This window comes from Carcharodon carcharias, chromosome 10 (assembly GCF_017639515.1).
Source record: "Carcharodon carcharias isolate sCarCar2 chromosome 10, sCarCar2.pri, whole genome shotgun sequence".
Classification (NCBI taxonomy): Eukaryota; Metazoa; Chordata; class Chondrichthyes; order Lamniformes; family Lamnidae; genus Carcharodon; species Carcharodon carcharias.
In genome coordinates this window covers 73,014,848-73,036,112 of record NC_054476.1, presented here as the reverse complement: position 1 = coordinate 73,036,112, position 21,265 = coordinate 73,014,848, and the positions used below count along the sequence as shown (strand labels likewise).

The following is a 21,265-nucleotide window of genomic DNA, read 5'->3' as shown; positions in this document are numbered from 1 at the left end:
ACGCATGTTATGCATGTTACAGTACAGGTTAATCTCAGATCCTTCGTTATTTTTAAAAGCATATTGAAGAATTGTCAAGGATACCTTAAACAAAATTTTCCGGTTTGCAGCTGAGACAGAAATAGGTGGCAGGGCACATGTTAGTCGTAACAAACTGCACCACCCAGCTCTATTTGCCCTTTGTTTTTCTAACAGTCACTGATTTCTCATTGCCTGTGCAGCAAGATACAAAGTAGCATGCTGCAAAAGAATTTTTCACATTTTTTGAGGAAAATGTGGAATACTACAAGTGCTGGAGAGCTCACAGGCTTATGCTCCTGTGAGGAATGGTTTCTGCATCAGTTTACCCCAGGGCAAGGATTAGCATTATGCAACTCATTAAGGACTCGTCCCGATCTTGATCAATCAAGCCTATTTTTTCTCATGTTCAATTTTTAGAAAATTGTTATCTACTTGTGCTTCTAAAATAAAATAATATTAGATCTAAAAATCTCCTCGGTGGTGGATATGTTAACAGATGATAGCAATAACTTGTGAAATTACAAAAATATGAAATTTTATCAGAAGTTTGCTTAGATGAAAAGTCATAAACTACAGTGCATTCATTTGCCAAGCAAAATGATGTCATGCACCATTGCGTTTATAGCTTAAGTATCACCCGCTAGTCATTCATGTGAGTCGTTCACAGGCCTAAGCATTTACATTAATAAAGGAACTCATGCTCGCCCTTGTTTTGAGGATGGTTTGTTAGAATTTTTTTCATGCATTACAGCGAACAAAAGTTTGTGATGTCCATCAGTGGTACTTTTGCAATATTGAGATCAACAGACTTTTAAAAAAAGTTGATTAGTGTTTGAATTTAATTTGAAAAAAAAATGGCATAATTAGAGGAGTTGAAATGACTACAAAGATATGTCTCTGTCTTGTTTATCACTTTTATTGGCATTTGAGTAAAAGAAGTGTGGCTCTTAAGATATTGTAATTTTGACTACATTGAAAAGAAAAATTCTTGTGTTAAGAAGGTTGCTAACCTCTGCTCTAGGAGGTGGGTGCAGTGTAGTTACAGTGTACACCCTGCAGAATAAACAGGAAATCTATACAGTTATACTGTGTAACACTTACTTTAAAAGATAACTTTGTAGCTTCAATTTGATAACAATGTAACATGAAAATTGGAAAAAAGAAACATCTTTCAGAATGATATGCTTTGCATATTTTTGTAAAGCAGCTCAATGTCAAGGGGTGGCTACAGCTAGCCAACTTGGTCTTCTGTTAGAAATCTCGCAAAGCTGATGTAATGATGAGGGACAGATTATCCTGGGAGACAGACATGTGGTCAGAATCATTGGAGAGAGGTAAATTAGAATCAACATTTGGCTGATATTGTAATGAGACTTGGTACTGGAATACAGATGGGCTTCATTTGTAGTAATAGAAAAATGAGCTAATCTGAAAACGTATTCACAATTTTATTGGAGATGCTTTCAGTGCAGACAGGAATGTTAAGTAGGTGTTCTTGTCACTAGAATCTGTAGTAACTCCCACCACATTCAAATCAAGTTATTCAGGGTGAAATGAGTGGGTTATTGTAGGTGGCATGTCTAACTCCATCATTTCTGCTGCATTCCGGAGAAGGAATTTAGAACCAAGCTGAACAGCCTTAATACTGGTACTGTCTTATTCTTCTGGGTCTCACTTACTTTTACTTCTGCTGATTTTTTTCCCCCATCCCTTCCCAGAGATTTTGACATAGTGGGGTTTGGTTCTGTGATTGCCAGTCACCCTCTGTTACTTCAATCAAATAATCACTTGTCATACACAAGTCTTATCAATGAATTTAATTCAGCAGCATCAGCTGTATGGGGCACAATGTTCAAATCTGAGCTTTTACTCTCTCAATGTCTCTGTGGCAGCCTGGGGCATATGTCTGGACTCTGTGAACTGTAACTAACTAGTTATTGATTTTGTGAAGTACAATAGATATTTACCTTCTAGATTCCAATCAGCAGCGAGTAGTTTACATTGTTGACAGGTGTCAAAGAATGCAAGCTTACCGATGTGTTCATTGTCTCTAAAAATGCCTGAGTCATCAAAATGAGCAGGAATATTTTTGAACTTGCCTTCCTGTTTGCTGACAAATCTGACTAACCCAGTTGATACCTCATGTTATAAATGAAGAACAAATATATTGCTTATGATCAGTGCCTCATCAAAAATGTGTACAGTGTACAATTGTAGGAGCTATGTAATGGACACATGCAGTATTTTCTTTTATGTTGTGAAATGAATGCTTTTAAATGCAGTTTGAATCGCTATTTACTAACAGCAACTTTTAGAGTCAATATTTGAGGGGATATGGCACGATTGATCAATTAGTATTACTTTTTGTAGTTAACTTAATTTCCCATGTGGTGTTTTCTTTAGATTCAGGATTTTATTAGCTTTGCTTTGCTAATATTAGTGAAGAAGCATGAATACAAAGAGGGAAAATGTGCTGACATTTTCATTAGTGAGCAGAGCAAAACTTACACCATGCAGTACTCTTTCGAGAATAAACACCACATTGCTTATCATAGAGGTCCCTTGTAGTCAGCAGCCATATAGGTAAGATGGAAGGTTGCCCTTCAAGATTAACACCGGAGGATGGACTGAGAAAGTCAAGTGTTGTACAGATTGCCTTTTTAGATATTAGTTTTCTTCTGCTTTTTTGTGCATGAAATTTGTGCTGATCAAGGAGGGAATTGTTAATACAAAAGCAAAATACTGCGGATGCTGGAAATCTGAAATAAAATCAGAAAATGCTGGATATACTTAGCAGTTCAGGCAGCCTGTTTGGGGAGAAAAACTTTTTCACACAGTGAGTAGTTAGGGTTTGGTATGCACTGCCTGGAAGTGTGGTGGAGGCAGGTTTAATTGAGTCACTCAAGAGGGCATTGGATGATTGTTTCTATTTAAATAATGTGCAGGGCTATGGGAAAAAGGCAGGAGTTTGGCACTAAGTTAAAGTGCTCAGAGAGCCGGTGCTGAATGGCCTCTTTCTACACCATAACAATTCTCTGATTCTGAGAGGAACAGAGTTAATATTTCAGGTCAATTACTTTCATCAGAGCTAGGAAAAGTTGGGATTGTCATAGGATTTAAGCAAGGGAAAGTGGGGAGAGTGGGAAAAGAACAGAAGGGAAAGTCTGTGACAGGGTGGAATACAGCAGAGATTAAATGCCAAAAAGGTTGTGGTGCAAGACTAAAGGGAATGGTAATGGGACAAATAAAGAAATAAAAAATGTGACTGAAGGAGCAGTGAATGACAGAATGATGAATAGCTGCCATCAAAAAGCAACAAAAAGAGAAAAATGCGAGTCAAACCAAAGAAGATGGAAATAAAATGGGGTCCGAGATTGTGGCCTAAAATTGTTGAATTTGAACTTAAGAATCTTGAAGGCTGTAAAGTACCTCATCAAAAGGTGAGGTGTTATTCCTTGAACTTATGTTGAGCTTCATTGGAACAGTGCAAGAGGCCGAGGACAGAAGGGTTAGTATGAGAGCAAGGTGGAAAGTTAAAATCAAAGGTAACTGGAAGGTTGGAGTCACACTTATGGACTGAATGGAGGCGTTCCAAAAAGTGGTCACCCAATCTGCATTTAATCTCCACATGTAGAAAGACCATATTGTGAGCAGCGAATATGGTGTACTAAATTGGAAAAAGTACATGGAAATCACTGGTTTACCTGGAAGGAGGTGTATGGGGACTGGGACAGTGAGGAGAGAGGAGGTAAAAGGGCAGGTGTTTTGCCTCCTGTTCTTGCATGGAAAAGTGCCATGGGAAGGGAACGGGGTGCTGAAGGTGATTGAGGAGTGGACCAGGGTGCCATGAAGGAAACAGTCCCTTCAGAGTGCTGAAAGGGGAGGGAAAGATGAGGTGTGTTTTGTGGTGGCATCACGCTGGAGGTGGTGGAGATGGCAGAGGATGATCTATTGAACACATACAATGTTCGGAACACATTCTGAAGAAGAGTCATATTGGGCTCGAAATGTTAACTCGGTTTCTCCTTCCACAGATGCTGCAGGACTTGCTGAGTTTTTTCAACACTTTCTCTTTTTATTATTGGAACTATTAGTTTTGGTGCCTGTAATAGAAAGTAATGATGTGTTAGAATCATATATTCCCAGTTCTGCACAGTGATGTACAGAATGAAATTATCTATTATGCTGTAACATTGTGCCTAAACAGGAGAGTGCCCCTACTGCTTTTGAAATAAGCAGTTAAATGCCTCTGTTAGAATGGCAAGCATCAGAGTATTGTATAATTGCATTATGTACATCCCCTAATTTTGCCAACAGCCATTTTTAGATTGACACTAGGCCATGTGGTTGCTGATCTGGGAGTGCATGATGCTGAGTGATAAAATGTGGAAAGGTTTGTCATTTCCCCTGTATTGAAAGCTGGGACTTTTAATGTACTCTACTGGAAAAAATAAAAAGACTGCCGTAAGAAAGTTCAAATAAAATTAATTTGTATTGATGCTTAACTTTCATTCTGAATTGGCTAAAGATAGTTTTGAGTGAGGCATCGATCTGGTTTATCAGAAGAAAAAACATCATTTAGAACTAGCTAACTTCGTTCTATTAAGATTAAAGTAAAATACTGTGGATACTGGAAATCTAGAACAAAAACAAAAATACGTGGACTTGGTTCTATTGTTGGCTTCAGGTTAGAATGTAAATAATGCACAAGTTGAGCAACATGTAAATGACAATTGTAAATCATACCTCACTAGCTTCTGATTCTTATGCAAAGAATTTGGAGAGCTGACCTTCTGAACTTCTAATTTCAAAGAGAGATAAGATTATTTAAAGGTTTACATTTTCTTTCCTGAAATAATAAGCTGACATTTCCTTTGTGAGCTAGCGTTTACAGCAATTACAGTTCCTATCTTGTTTGAGTACAGGGCAGGATCTGTGTTGGATGTATGTAAAGTAGATCTTGTGCAGGATTTTTGTAGGATAGGGTTTGTGTCAGATATGTCTTTCCATTTGGGCCAGATTTTCGTGCAGCCAGGCTGACTCCAGAGGATTTTAAAAATGATGGGCGTGATCGGGATGCAGAAGTCTTACTGACAGATCCCATTTTTACCGGCAGGGGAAGGGGGTGTAAATCACATAGGTGGCAGCCTGAACTCGGCAAGGCCATTTGAAATTAGTGCTAAGTTCAAATAGAACCCATTTTAACTGTCCCAAGGACCCTAACCTATAGCATGCGAGGCATGAATTGATGGAGGAGATGTAAATATTCTTAAAGGCAGATAAGTTTTGCTAAAGTGTCATGATCCAAAGCTATTTAAAACCCCATCCCTTTAAAAATGAAAAATACACAGGCTGCAGCTGTCAGGGTAAAAAAACAGGCACTCACTGCTGGAGTACATTGATTGACAGGCCATCTGGTGTAGCTTAGAAAAAAATCACACATCTATTCTTGCAGTTTCAATAGACTTCATTACTGACATTTTTCAAGGTATATTACTACAGCTGAGCCTATTTTAAATGCCTGGTTGAGTTTCAAAAGCACAAAAACCACTTATGCCAGCCGGGGAACTGATACAACATTTTGAGCGACTGTTTCAAGAGGCTTTTAAAGGACTAGATGTCATTGACGTGGTTAGTCAATAGATGATTGTTTGTTTTTATAAAATATTGACAACTTAAGGGGATTTTAAATCTTTGAATGGGTTTCACGAATGAGAGTTTTTTCACTATCAAACATGTATGAGTGAGAGCTCACTTAGATTGTTAGAAACTTATTTTTTCCTTTCCACACAGCTCCTGAGGTTTGCCCATAGTGAATACTGGGTGAGTGACTATGGAGGTGGCATGGGGGCTATGGGGGAGCGGGATGACATAGGGGTATGAAGGGGCATAAGGGTGGCATGGAAATGGCAATAGACCATAAGGAGGCATAGAGGTAGCATGGGAGTAAGGGGACATGGGGATTGGTGGAGGATTGAGGTCCAGGGGATCTAACAGTTTTTTACGCAAATGGGCTGAAATCTCAAAAACAGAGGCGGGGCTTCTAAACTGCCCTTCTTGGCACTCTCCCACCTATGTGACCATCTCCAAATGGCCTCCAGAAGTGGTGGGCCCAATTCAATCATGCCCCCACCCACCCTGAAGAGAAAATCGTGTGTGTGGGGTCATTTCCATGGCGACAGGTCTGCCAAGTCAGGTGATTTTCCCAACTTGAGCTTCCCACCTCGATGGTGAAAAATCGGCTTGTTATTTTAGTTGTTGTATTTGCAGTGAAAATGTAAATGATCTATTTGGAACTTTGAAATGACAGTGGCCATATTTGTGTTTGAAGAAGAGTACTGTGGTTCAAGTAAGCACATTAGCCATTTCCATTATGGGATATGGGGATAGTGTGGGAAGGTGGAGTTGATGTAGAAGATCAACCATAATCATATTGAATGGTGGAGCAGGCTCAAGGCACTGCATGGCCTATGCCTGCTCCTATTTCTTATGTTCTTATATGTTGGTGAGTATGGATTACCATGAGTTATAAATTAGTCTCAATAGTTTATTTGGTAGAAATCTAACCTCACTCCACCTGTTTTATGGGTATAAAATGAGTGCCAAAAAGTCACATTCTGGGAACGATGGTCCTGCATCCCGTAATTGAGTTGGTTAAGTTTTCAGATGCTTCTGGCATTAACTTTATTGGGTGTTGGTCCCATACATATGTAAGTGAGGGACCTAATTTCAGTTTTAATCTCAACAGCAACAACTTACATTAATATAGCATCAATAATGCAGTAAAATGTCCCAAGGCACTTCAGAGGAGCACCATCAAAGAAAATTTACCATTGGTAGCAATGAGCTGGGGAAGCATAGGCCCTGTCTCACTCAGGATTCTTCATTGGCTGCACAGTCACCGTCATTACCTCCACCCCAGTCTTGCTCTCCTCATATATTTACCTCCTGGTTGCTGGTATTGAGGCAAATTGGCCTATTCCTTCTGAATAAATGCATAAGCTGCCTGTAGAGGTGTTACAAGCACAAGTAGCTAGCTCAGGAATTTTTAATGAGGACAGAGGCCCAATTTTGGGCTGACCTCAGACCTCCTGATTGTTGGTCTAGAAGATTTTCCACTCCTATATTGCTCAGCAGTTTGGTATTCATGTGAATGTGAGATTGATAGTTGCACAATGTAGAAACTGGAGTGACCCATTGTGCTTGTGTTTCAGGTGAGGCATTGGGTAGTTCTGTCTGGAATAGTCGAGATGACAGAATGAAAAGGAAGCAGGAGCCTTTCATCATTGTTACTGAAGGATTAAAGTCCATTAGCAAGAAAGTATGGAGGCAATGAAAATCAGAGTACTGAGAAGTTAAAGCTTCTCAATCACCTAGGATATGGATTTGAGTGTAGGGGAATTAAGAAAGACTTTTTTGAAAGAGAAGGGAGAAGGGATTTTGCATCATCAATCATCTAGCTTAAAAGTTCAAAGGAACTTTGGAGTGATGATAAATAAGTTCAAGAGTATTCAAGATAGATTTTAATTCAGAAATTCATATAGCATTTTCTGTCGAACAACTTTTTTTAAAGGATGCAACCAGAAAAATAGAAATCTGGTACAGATCAAAAATGGAAATGGTTAAACAACCGATGCATGTGGGTTCAAAGAGCAGGCAAGATTCGATTTTGGGAGCATTACTTCTATTTCAACTGATGTTTAAGTCTGGCTCAAAGACCTGTTGTGAAACATGTTCTAATCCCTTCCTTACTTAAGCAGTTTTTTGAGCATAGCCTCAAAGTTAACACTGGCTTTATCAAGGAATAGTTACTAGCACAGTGCAGTATTACAGGGTTAACACATTGTGAGGCTAATAATTTTTTTTAGCACTCCCCAGCACACAAATTCATGCACCTTTGACCATTTTTTTCTGAACTGACACTTAGAGCAATTATGGGGACTTTGTCAGTTGTGTATAGTGCAGTGTCTATATAGGATGCATTTTGGAAATTTGATCATAAGCCCAAGGTTTTCAACCGAAAAAGCTGTTCCAATCTTTGACTTGTGCTACATTTTTTTTATTCGTTCATAAGATGTGGGCTTCGCTGGCTGGGCCAGCATTTATTGCACACCCCTAGTTGCCCTTGGGAAGGTGGTGGTGAACTGTTGCCTTAAACCACTGCAGTCCATGTGGTGTAGGCCCACCCACAGTGCTGTTAGGAAGGGAGTTCCAGGATCTTGACCCAGCGACAGTGAAGGAATGTCAATATATTTCCAAGTCAGGATGGTGAGTGACTTGGAGGGGAACTTCCAGGTGGTGGTATTCTCACCTATGTGTTGCCCTTGTCCTTCTAGGTGGTAGTAGTTGTGGGTTTGGAAGTTGTGGTCAAAAGAGCCTTGGTGAATTACTGCAGTGTACCTTTTAGATATTACACCCTTCTGCTACTGTGCGTCGGTGGTGGAGGGTGTGAATGTTTGTGGATGTGGTACCAATCAAGCGGGCTGCTTTGTCCTGGAGCTTTTTGAGTGTTTTGGGAGCTGGAATCATCCAGGCAAGTGGGAACTATTCCATCACACTCCTGACTTGCGCTTTGTAGATGGTGGACAGGCTTTAGGGAGTCAGGAGGTGAGTTACTCGTCACAGGATTCCTAGCCTCCGACCTGCTCTTGTAGCTGCAGTATTTATATGGCTAGTCCAGTTCAGCTTCTGGTCAATGGTAAACCCCAGGATGTTGTTAGTGAGGGATTCAGCAATGTTAATGCCATTGAACATCAAGGGGTGATGGTTGGATTCTCTCTTGTTGGAGATGATCATTGCCGGACACTTGGCGCGAATGTTACCTGCCACTTGTCAGCCCAAACCTGGATATTGTCCAGGTCTTGCTGCATTTGGATTTGGACCGCTTCAGTATCTGAGAAGTCGTGAATGGTGATGAGCATTGTGCAATCATCAGCGAACATCCTACTTCTGACCTTATGTTGGAAGGGAGGTCATTGATGAAGCAGCTGAAGACGGTTAGGTCTAGGACACTCCCCAGAGGAACTCCTGCAGTGATGTCCTGGAGCTGAGATGACTGACCTCTAACAACCACAACTATCTTCCTTTGTGCAAGGTATGACTCCAACCAGCGGAGAGTTTTCCCCCAATTCCCATCGACTCCAGTTTTGCTAGGGCTCCTTGATGCCACACTTGGTCAAATGCTGCCTTGATGTCAAGGGCAGTTGCTCTCACCTCACCTCGGGAGTTCAGCTCTTTTGTCCATGTTTGAACCAAGGCTGTAATGAGGTCAGGAGCTGAGTGCCCCTGGTGGAATCCAAACTGGGCATCAGTGAGCAGGTTATTGCTAAGCAAGTGTCACTTGAAAGCACGGTTGGTGACCCTTTCCATTACTTTACTGGTGATGGAGCATAGTCTGATGGGGTGTTAATTGGCTGGGTTGGATTTGTCCTGCTATTTGTGTAGAGGCCATATCTGGGCAATTTTCCACATAAATAAAAGCAAAAAAATGCGGATGCAGGAAATCCAAAACAAAAACAAAAATACCTGGAAAAACTCAGCAGCTCTGGCACCATCTGCGAAGAGGAACACAATTAACGTTTTGAGTCTGAATGACCCTTCAACAAAACTAAGTAAAAATAGAAGAGAGGTGAAATATAAGCTGGTTTAAGGGGGGGGTGGTGGTGGTGGGGCAAGTAGACCTGGATAGAGGGCCAGTGATAGGTGGAGATAACCAAAAGATGTCACAGACAAAAGGACAAAGAGGTATTCAAGGTGGTGATATTATCTAAGGAATGTGCTAGTTAAGGGTAGAAAGCAGAACAAGCAGATACAGATAGCCCTAGTGGAGGTGGGGTGGGGTGAAGGAATCAAAAAAGGCTGAAAGGTAGAGATATAACAATGGATGGAAATACATTTAAAAATAATGGAAATAGGTGGGAAAAGAAAAATCTATATAAATTATTGGGGGCAAAAAAGGGGGGATCGGAAAGGGGGTGGGGATGGAGGAGAGAATTCATGATCTAAAATTGTTGAACTCAATGTTCGGTCTGGAAGGCTGTAAAGTGCCTAGTCGGAAGATGAGGTGCTGTTCCTCCAGTTTGCGTTGAGCTTCACTGGAACATTGCAGCAGGCCAAGGACGGACATGTGGGCATGAGAGCAGGGTGGAGTGTTGAAATGGCAAGCGACAGGGAGGTCTGGGTAATCTTGCAGACAGACCGAAGGTGTTCTGCAAAACAGTCACCCAGTCTGTGTTTGGTCTCTCCAATGTAGAAAAAACCGTATTGGGAGCAACGAATGAAGTAGACTAAATTGAGGGAAGTGCAAGTGAAATGCTGCTTCACTTGAAAGGAGTGTTTGGGCCCTTGGGTGAAGAGAGGGGTAATAAAGGGGCAGGTGTTGCACCTTCTGCGGTTGCATGGGAGAGGGTTGAGGTGAAGGGGGTGATGGGGGAGTGGACCAGGCTGTCCCGGAGAGAACGATCCCTGCGGAATGCCGGCAGTGGGGGGGGGGGGGGGGCGGGGGGGGGGGGTGAAGGGAAGATGTGTTTGATGGTGGCATCATGCTGGAATTGGCGGAAATGACGGAGGATGATTTCCACCCACGGTGGTTGACAGGGCCCTCAACCATGTCCGGCCCATCTCCCACGCATCTGCCCTCACACCTTCCTCTCCCTCCCAGAAACATGATAGGGTCCCCCTTGTCCTCACTTATCACCCCACCAGCCTTCCCATTCAAAGGATCATCCTCCGCCATTTCTGCCAACTCCAGCATGAGGCTACCACCAAACACATCTTCCCTTCACCCCCCAACCCCCCCCGGCGGCACTCCACAGGGATTATTCTCTCCAGGACACCCTGGTCCACTCCTCCATCACCTCCTACACCTCAAACCCTCCCACGGCACCTTCCCATGCAACCGCGGAAGGTGCAACACCTGCCCCTTTACTTCCCCTCTCTTCACCGTCCAAGGGCCCAAACACTCCTTTCAAGTGAAGCAGCATTTCACTTGCACTTCCCTCAATTTAGTCTACTGCATTCGTTGCTCCCATGTGGTTTCCTCTACATTGGAGAGACCAAATGCAGACTGGGTGACCGCTTTGCAGAACGCCTTCGGTCTGTCTGCAAGTTTACCCAGACCTCCCTGTCGCTTGCCATTTCAACACTCCACCCTGCTCTCATGCCCACATGTCCGTCCTTGGCCTGCTGCATTGCTCCAGTGAAGCTCAACGCAAACTGGAGGAACAGCACCCCATCTTTCGACTAGGCACTTTATAGCCTTTCTGACTGAATATTGAGTTCAACAATTTTAGATCATGAACTCTCTCCTCCATCCCCACGCCCTTTCCAATCCCCCCCCTTTTTTCCCAATAATTTATATAGATTTTTCTTTTCCCACCTATTTCCATTATTTTTAAATGTATTTCCATCTATTGTTTTATCTCTGCCTTTTATTCTTTTTCGATTCTTTCACTCCACCCCACCCCAACTAGGGCTATCTGCACCTTGCTTGTCCTGCTTTCTACCCTTAATTAGCACATTCCTTAGATAATATCACCACCTTCAACACTTCTTTGTCCTTTTATCTGTGACATCTTTTGGTTATCTCCACCTATCACTGGCCCTCTATCCAGCTCTACTTGTCCCACCCTCCCTTAAACCAGCTTATATTTCACCTCTCTTCTATTTTTACTTAGTTCTGTTGAAGAGTCATTTGGACTTGAAACATCAACTGTATCCCTCACCGCAGATGCTGCCAGACCTGCTGAGTTTTTCCAGGTATTTTTGTTTTTGTTTCCAATTTTCCATATAGCTAGGTAGATGCCAGTGTTGTAGCTGTACTGGAACATCTTGGCTAGGGGCGCAGCAAGTTCAAGAGCACAAATCTTCAGTACTATTGCCAGAATATTGTCAAGGCCCATAGCCTTAGCAGTATCCAGTGTCTTCAGCCATTTCTTGATATCACATGGAGTGAAACAAATTGGCTGAAGATTGGCACCTGTGATGCTGGGGACCTCCAGAGGAGGCTGAGATGGACCATCCACCCGGCACTTCTGGGTGAAGATTGTTGCAAATTGTTGCCTTATCTTGTGCACTGATGTGCTGGGCTCCTCCATCTTTGAAGATGGGAATATATGTGGAGCCTCCTCCAGTGAGTTGTTTAATTATCAGCCACCATTCCCGACTGGATGTGGCAGGACTGCAGAGCTTAGATCTAATCTGTTGGTTGTGGGATCACTTAGCCCTATCACTTGCTGCTTATGCTGTTTGGCATGCAAGTAGTCCTGTGTTCTAGCTTCACCAAGGTGACACCTCATTTTTAGGTATGCCTGGTGCTGCTCCTGGCATGCCCTCCTGTGCTCTTCATTGAACCAGTGTTGATCCCCTGGCTTTATGGTAATGGTAGAGTGGGGGATATGTCAGGCCATGAGGTTACAGATTGTGTTTGAGCACAATTCTGCTGTTGCTGATGGCCCACAGTCTCTCATGGATGCCCAGTCTTGTGTTGCTAGATCTGTTCGAAATCTATCCCACTTAGCACGGTGATAGTGCCACACAACATGGAGGGTATCCTCAATGTGAAGGCACTATTTCATCTCTACAAGGACTGTGCAGTGGTCACTCCTAGCTATACTGTCATAGACAGATGCATTTGCGGCAAAAATGTTGGTGAGGATGAGGTCATTTATGTTTTTCCCTTTGTTGGTTCCCTCACCACCTGTTGCAGACCCAGTCTGGCAGCTATGTCCTTTAGGACTCGGCCTGCTCGGTCAGTAGTGGTGCTACCAAGCCACTCTTGGTGATTGAAGCCCTTCACCCAGTGTACATTCTGCGCCTTTGCCACCCTCAGTGCTTCCTTCAAGTGGTGTTCAACATGGAGGAGCACTGATTCATCAGTTGAGGAAGGGCAGTACATGGTAATGAGCAGAAGTTTCCCTAGACCGTGTTTGACCTAATGCCACGAGACTTCATGGGGTCTGGAGTTGATGTTGAGGACTCCCAGGGCAACTCCCTCCTGACTGTATACCACTGTGTTGCCACCTGTGCTGGGTCTGTCCTGCTGGTGGGACAGGACATACCCAGGGATGGTGATGGTGGCACCTGGGACATTATCTGTAAGGTATTATTCCATAAGGATGACTATGTCAGGCTCCGTGAGACAGCTCTCCCAATTTTGGCGCTAGCCCCCAGATGTTAGTAAGGAGAACTTTGCAGGATTGACAGAACTGAGACTGCATTGTTGCTTCTGGTGCCTAGGTTGATCCGTCTGGTTTTATTCCCTTTTAGTGACTTTGTAGTGGTTTGTTACAACTGTGTGGCTTGCTAGGCCATTTCAGAGGGCATTTAAGAGTCAACCACATTGCTGTGGGCCTGGAGTCATGTGTAGGCCAGACCAGGTAAGGAGCACACATTTCCTTCCCTAAAGGGTTTTCACAACAATTGGTTTCATGGTCAGATTTTTATTGAAGATATTGAATTCAAATTCCACCATCTGCTGTGGCAGGATTCAAACCCAGGTCCCCAGAGCATTACCCTGGGTCTTTGGATGACTGGTCCAGCGACAATACCATTATGCCATCATCTCCTTACCTCCCCATAGCTTGGAGCTCTCTGCTGGCGGCACTGAAGATAAACATTCACCCCAATATCTTTTTACCTCTGAGCCTGTGTTTGGTTTTTGAGCATTGGAGTAGGGGTTGAAGGGACCTATCTTTCACATCTAACCTGCTCGTATTTGTATTGCAAAATTGATAGCAATCTTCTAATCCCTAGCTCTGACATTCCTCACCTCGGCAAGTGCAGAGTTAAGGACAAAAGGAGGATATGGCTTTTGTTTTGGTAATGTTCTCAAGAATAACATTTACTGACAGCTTAGGGACTTGGGTATTGGCAATGTGCCTTCACATGTTGTCCATGATGCACAAGTCATGATTGGATTTTGAAATTTCAGATAATGGCTACCTGAAAATACATCCTCTTTGCACAAGTGTATTATTGGAAAATTATAAATTCCCCTCATGTAGGAAGCAATAAAACCTATGAGGGGTCGAGTTTTTTTTTCTCAAGGATTAAGGTATTATTCAATGTGTTTCCTATGAAGGTCATCCCTGATACATCCCATATACACACAGGGCATGTCATCCTTCCTGTGAACTTCAGGCCTATCTGATCACAGCCAGGCTGGAAGCAGATGATACTTCAATGGGTATGAGCACCTCTGGGTGAAGGAGAGGGAAAAAACAGACAGGATTCTTGCTCTTGATCCATACCGGAAGAATTGTTTCTAGAAAGCAGGTGCAGGGAGATTTTGGGTGAGGAAAGAATCATGCTTGAGATGAGTTCTTGGTTAAATTGTCTGCTAATATGCACTTCACCATTCAGGATCATGTGAAGTCTAGCCCTGAAAGTCAGGCACCAGAGGCCCAAAACCTGTGAATTGTACTCCACTATGAATCAGTAATTTTGGGAAGCAAGAGGAAATTTTCGAGGGCATCTTTTTTGAAGGAAATCTCACCTCCCCTTCAGTGGTAATTTTCAATCCCCCTTGTTTTAGTTTCTACTCACTTAGATGGGAGAGCATGATGGAAATTTCAGATTGCTTGGTTGAAGCAAAAGCATCGAGATCTGCAACTATGACAAGTGACTCCCAGCCATGTCCAGACTGTGATCTTGCAGTAGCAACACACTGGTCCATATAGCATCTGGTGCAAATGCACTGTGGTTGTATTAGGCAACACTGGTTAAATAAAGATTATTGCCAGTAATGAACATAGACTGAAAATGACTTTATTTGTCTAGCTGTTCCTATCACTTTATATTGAATTAACACAGGCAATATGGATAAGGAGTGGCTTAGCATCATGGTAATTGTAGTAGTAGGATCTGGTACAGTACCACTCACATGTGATGTAAGAAGGTACCTGACCTAGAGCTTAGGACAGTATAGAGCTAGGTAGCAACATGTGAGGACATGCTACAGAGTCCTTTCCATAGCTGGACCCTATACTGTAAATATATGCATAGTTCAGTAATGTTAATAAAGACTTATTGGTAACTGCTACAAACTGCTTAATGGTATATAAGCAGTGCACACCACGGGTAGCGACAACCCAACAAAACAGTGATGTTACTTGACTAGCAATCCTGATGTTGGACTAATGCTTTGGAAATGTGCGTTCAAATCCCATCACAGCAGCTAGTGAAATTTTAAATTTAATTAATAAATCTGAAATAAAATGCTAGTTTCGCTAATAATGATCATGAAACTACCGGATTATCAGAATAAACCCACCTGGTTCATTAATGTCCTTCAGATGAGGAAATCTACTGTCCTTACCTGGTCTATGGCACCCCTTCCACAAACATTCACTCCCTCCACCACCGACCAACAGTGCCTTACCTATGTGAAGCCCCCCAGATCCACTCCAATGTGGTTGACTCTCAACAGCCCTATGAAATGGCCTAGCAAGACACTCAGTTGTAGGTAACTCAATACCTTTTCAAGGGAATTTAGGGATGGCAATAAATGCTGGTCTTGTCACTCTCATCCCAAAAACAAATAAAACTAGATGTTCTCCCTCTGATTGAATTGACTAAAGATTGCATGTGCATACCTATCTGTGAGCTCAAGAACTAATTAGGAAATGTGGATGAAAGGATGAAGAGAATTCTCTGGACAGCATGCCTGCTAAGGCTGTTAAATCACTTTGTGTAGTTTGGATGAATTTGGAAGAAAGTGTCTCGACAAAAGCTGCTAAAGTAATTGCATATTATATGAGGAGTACTGTAAGGAGCTATGAATAAAAAGGTCACCTTAACTCTCTCTTGCAGAATACCATATCAGGTGTCACCTATTTCAGTAATACATCTTTCACCACTGAGTCTTGTATCTAGGCTGACACTTCAGTGCAGTACTGAGAGAGCGCTGTACAGTTGGAGGTGCCATCTTTCACATAAGACTTTTCTGTAGCCATTTGGGACAATTGAGTGGCTTGAAAGGCTGTTTCAGAGGTTGAGAGTCAACCACATTGCTGTGGGTCTGAAGTCACATGCAGGCCAGACAAGGTAAGGACAACAAATTTTCTTCTCTATAGGACATTCGTGAACCAGATGGGATTTTACAACAAATGGCACTGAGTGCTTTAAATTCCACATCTTTTATTCATTAATTACATTTTATTAATGATTGAATTTTATTAATTGAACTTAAATTTATTGTGGGATTTGAACAAACACGTTTCCAGGACATTAGCCTGGCCTCCGGATTGCTAGTCCAGTGGCATTAAACTTTTTAAAAATTCATTTCTGGGATGTGGCCTTCACTGGCTAGATCAGCATTTATTGCCCATTCCTAATTGCCTATGAGCAGGTGGTAGTGAGCTGACTTTTTGAACTGCTGCAGAGTCCCTGTGGTGTAGCTACATCCACAGTGCTGTTAGGGAGGGAGTTCCAGGATTTTGACCCAGCAACAGTGAAGGAACGGCAATATATTTCCAAGTCAGGACAGTGAGTGGCTTGAAGGGGAACCTCCGAGTGGTAGTGTTCCCATGTATCTGCTGCTCTCGTCCTTCTAGATGGTAGCAGCTACGGGCTTGTAAGATGCTGCCTAAGGAGCTTTGGTGAGTTTCTGCAGTGCATCTTGTAGATGGTACACACTGCCGCCACTGTTTGTCGGTGGTGGAGGGAGTGAATGTTTGGGGAAGGGGTGCCAGTCAAGCGGGCTGCTTTGTCCTGGATGGTGTCAAGCTTCTTGAATGTTGTTGAAGCTGCACTCACCCAGGCAAGTGCAGAGTATTCCATCACACTTCTGAATTGTGTCTTGTAGATGGTGGACAGGTTTTGGGGAGGCAGGAGGTGAGTTACTTGCTGCAGGATTCCTAGACTTCGAACTGCGCTTATAGCCACAGTATTTATATGGGTAGTCCAGTTCAGCTTCTGATCATGGTACCCCCCAGGATGTTGCTGGTGAGGGTTTCGGTGATGGTGAAGCCATTGAATGTCAAGGGGCGATGGTTAGATTCTGTCTTGTAGGAGATGGTTATTGCCTGACACTTGTGTGGTGCAAATGTTACTTGCCACTTGTCAGCCCACACCTGAATATTGTCCACGTCTTGCTGCATATGGACACAGACTGCTTCAGTATCTGAGGAGTTGCGAATGGTATTGAACATTGTGCAAACATTAGCAATCATCCCCACTTCTGACTTTATGATGGAAGTAAGGTCATTGTTGAAGCAGCTGAAGATGGTTGGACACTACCCTAAGGAACTCCTGCAGTGATGTCCTGGAACTGAGATGATTGACCTCCAACAAACACAACCATCTTCCTTTGTGCTAGTTTTGATTGCAAACAATGGAGAGTTTTCCTCCTGATTCATATTGACTCCAGTTTTGCTAGGGCTCTTTGATGTCAAACTTGGTCAAATGCTGCCTTGATGTCAAGGGCAGTCACTCTCTCTTCACTTATGGAGTTCTATACCACCTTTCCCAATGTTATTAAGCAGCACTTACCCCGCAATAACCTGCTCACTGATACTTGATTTGGGTTCCGCCACTCTGGTTCCTGATCTCATTACAGCCTTGGTCAAAACATAGGCAAAAGAGCTGAATTCCAGAGGTGAGGTGAGAGTGACACCCTGCTGTGAGTGCACCTACACCAGCTGGACTGCAGCAATGTGAGTCCACCACCTTCTCTAGGGCAATTTGGAATAGGCAACAATTTCTGGCCTAGCCAGCGGCACACACATTCGATGAAAGAATATAAAGAATTGAATGGCCCACCTGTTCTTTCAGTTGAGCTTAAAAGTGCCATATGATACTATTTTGAAGAAGGGAAGAGGAATTATTTATCTCTTAACTGACATCACCAAGAAGCAGATTATCTGGCTATCTGGGGGTCATTATTACATTGCTGCTTGTGAGACCCTGCTGTGTATGATTTTTCTACCGCATTTCCCTACATTATAACTGTAACTACATTTGAAAAAGTATTTAATTAGCTGTAAAGCACTTTGAGTCAACCTGCAATCATGAAAGGTGCTATATAAATGCCAAGTTATATTTTTCCATTTTTCACAAAATAATTGGCAGGATTTTACGCGTCGGCGAGTGGGGATGGGGCCCACTCACCGACACGTAAAATGACACGCAGTGACATCGGGGGATCTCCTGATGTCACCGCGCCTCACTTAAATTTTCAAGAAGGTGGGGGTGCAGCAAAATCAGCTGCGCACTGGCCGACCTGTCAATGGCCAATTGAAGCCATTGCCAGAGGCAATTATGTAATTAAAGGACCTGTCCATCCAACCTTAAGGTTGGCGGGCAGGCCAGGAGCCCTAGCGTGAGCTGGAAAAAGCAGGAAACCTCACCCACCAGTGGGATGAGGTTTCATGTAGCTTTTAAAAAATTTTAATAAAGTTTTTTTGAAAATTATGGACATATCCCAACTCATGTGACATTGTCGCATGAGGGGACATGTTAGGGAAATTTTATTTTTCTATTTTAAGGTTTTTGATATTTACAGCTGACCTCCCTGAGGCTGCACTTAGCAAAAGAGCGTGCTGTCAATTTCGAAATTCCCCCCCCACTGCCTGCACAGGGAGCGCATAGTGCTTCCCTGTGGACGTCATGCTGGGCAAGCCTTAAAATGGCATGCACGCTGATCGGAAGCACGCCTGTGCACGTCCACCCTTCAACTACCACCACCCCCCCCCCCCCCCCCCCACCCCACCCCCCACACACGGGGGGAATATTCAGCCCAATGAGTTTTGGGTTAGGTGAAAGAATGTTGTCTGGGCACAGGGTATCAATGATAGAGTGTATCAAGGGTATCCACCTTGTAGAAAAAAACACTTCCACCAAGTCACTGCACAAAAATCCTTAGAGCAGGATTTTCAGGTCGTCAGGCAGATGCAGCGGCCAGCCTGGGAGCAGCCGGGAAACGGTTCGCCGCCCGCAATCAGCCCCTGACCGCGATTTCACACTGGCTGGCCAATTAACAGCCAACCAGCATGAATCGTGTGCTGAAACATTCAGTGCTGCCTGGGTGGGGGTGGGAGGAGAGCAAGCGCAAAGGTCTGTGCACGCGCGAGAGAGCGCGCACTGAAAGCTCCCTGAAGGCAGAGAGCTGCCTCAGGGAGCTGAAGAATTATAAAAACAAAAATAAAGATTTTGAGAATGTGCAAAACATGTCTCCACATAGGACTCACTCACATGAACAACGACATAGCAAAAATGCTGTCAAAACATTTTTTAAAAACCAATGTTGGAAACCTCATCCTGCCTGTGGTTGAGGTTTCCTAAAAAATCAAAAGGCTGCCTGGCTGATTCGCCCGCCCGCCAGCTGAGTAAATATTGCGTAAGTTGTGCAACGTTGTCGGGACACTCGCCTGACATCATCGTGTGCTATTTTACGCCCGATTGGGCTGGGCGTGTGCCCACCTGCAGGAAGTAAAATTCTGCCCTTAGAGTTACAAAATGCTGAAAATGTCTAACTAATGCCCTGCTCCGACAAGGTCAGACTCATTGTTTATTTGTGGAACTCTCCAGAGATATTGAGCAGCAAGGAACCTTAAATTTATTGAGAATAGAATGAAAGGTCACAGGAGAAAAAGGGAGCCCTTTCATTGATTCCATTGATTAAATAGAACTTGCCGATCCTGAAATGGTGAAAGTTGAGGGAGAGCTGGAGTGGGAGGAGTTCATAGATCTTCAGGGTATCTTGGCAACTGGCGTGTGCAATGTTTTAATCTGGATGGTTTATTAGCCTAAATATATTTAGAAAACAATTGATTTAATGCTGTCATGAAGCTCTCACTGGTTTTGCTCTTGCTTCCTAACAAGGTAAGGGAGCTCTGGCACATAAATCATTTTTATCCTTTGAGTGTGTCAACTGAGCGTATTTGGAAATTGGATGCCACTTACCTACTCATAGAAATGGAAACCTGCAGTCTCCTTTATTGAACCAAAAATGTCCCTTAACCTTTTGATGCTTTATTGAATTTGAAACTGTTGGCATTAAAAGACATGATAAATATTACCGACGGTGTTAAGTATTCCTTTCTGCAAACCTTAGTGTGCATCTTAGTATATGTGAGTTTTCTAAGCTGAATAATCAAGAAAATGGCATTTATGGAGAGTGTATGTACGGAGAGTAGAAAGTTTACAAAGGATTGAGGAGTCATTTTTATCTAAGTCGCAATTTGATATAAACGGGTCCAGTTAATCAATCGCCTTTATAAGTCTTTAACACAAAGACACACACACCCCAATCCCACTGACACAAAACAGTACTGTAACCAACCACCCACCCCTTACACATTCCCCCACTGGTCCCCATCAATTCATGTTTTCCAATTCATGAGCAAGTAACTGGAAAGGCACGATGCCTCCCAGCAATCAAGGATGGGGAAATACGGGAAAGTGGAGCAAAGTCCTACTTTTTGTGATTCTACAAAACAACACAACACAACATAACAGAGCATTTGTCAAACGCCTATGTGCATACCCTTGTGCAACTACATAGAATTAGCCTTCCTTTCTCTGCCACTCCTAGGCAGTGCAACCCCTGTGGCTTCAGCAGAGGAAGAGGCAGGCTGTTCAGATCTCTGCTTTGACTGCCCAGATGTTCTTTGCCAGCGTCCTCTTTTAAAACCCTTGTGAGCCCCACCAAAGACTGCTCCAGCTGCCCCTTAGCAACAGCACTGAGAACACAGCATCAGTTTTCACATGTAGGCTGACAACATCCAGCTCTACTTCACCACCACCACCTCGATTATCAGATTGCTTGTCTGACATCAAGTACTAGATGGGCAGAAATTTCCTCCAAGATCAGAGCTGTTATCTTCAGTACCCTCTCAAGTCTCTGTTCCCTAGCCACCCATTCCATTGCTCACCCTGGCAACTGATGAGGCTTAACCAGACTATTTGCAACCTCAGTGTTATATTTGACCCCAAGCTGAGCTTTTGACCACATATCCATGTTATCATTAAGACCGCCTATTTCTACCTTCCACACCATTGCCTGACTTCTCCCCGCCTCAGCTCATCTGCTGCTGGAACCTTCATCCATGCCTTTGTTACCTCTATATTTGACTATTCCAACACATTTCTGGCAGCCCTCACATGCTGTACTGTCTAAACTTGAGGACCCCAAGACTCTGCCGCCCATGTCCTACTCAAGCAAGTCTCATTCACCTACCGCCTAAGAAAGCAAATGGAATTTTGGCCTGTATTGCTAGAGGGTCAGAGTTTCAAAATAGGGAAG

At 43.2% G+C, this 21,265-nt stretch overlaps 1 protein-coding gene across 1 annotated transcript in view; it reads left to right on the top strand.

Moving 5' to 3' along the window:
- LOC121282846 (N-acetyl-beta-glucosaminyl-glycoprotein 4-beta-N-acetylgalactosaminyltransferase 1-like) overlaps nt 1-21,265 on the top strand; it is an 827,662-nt gene that overhangs the window by 362,070 nt on the left and 444,327 nt on the right. The window lies entirely within an intron of this gene.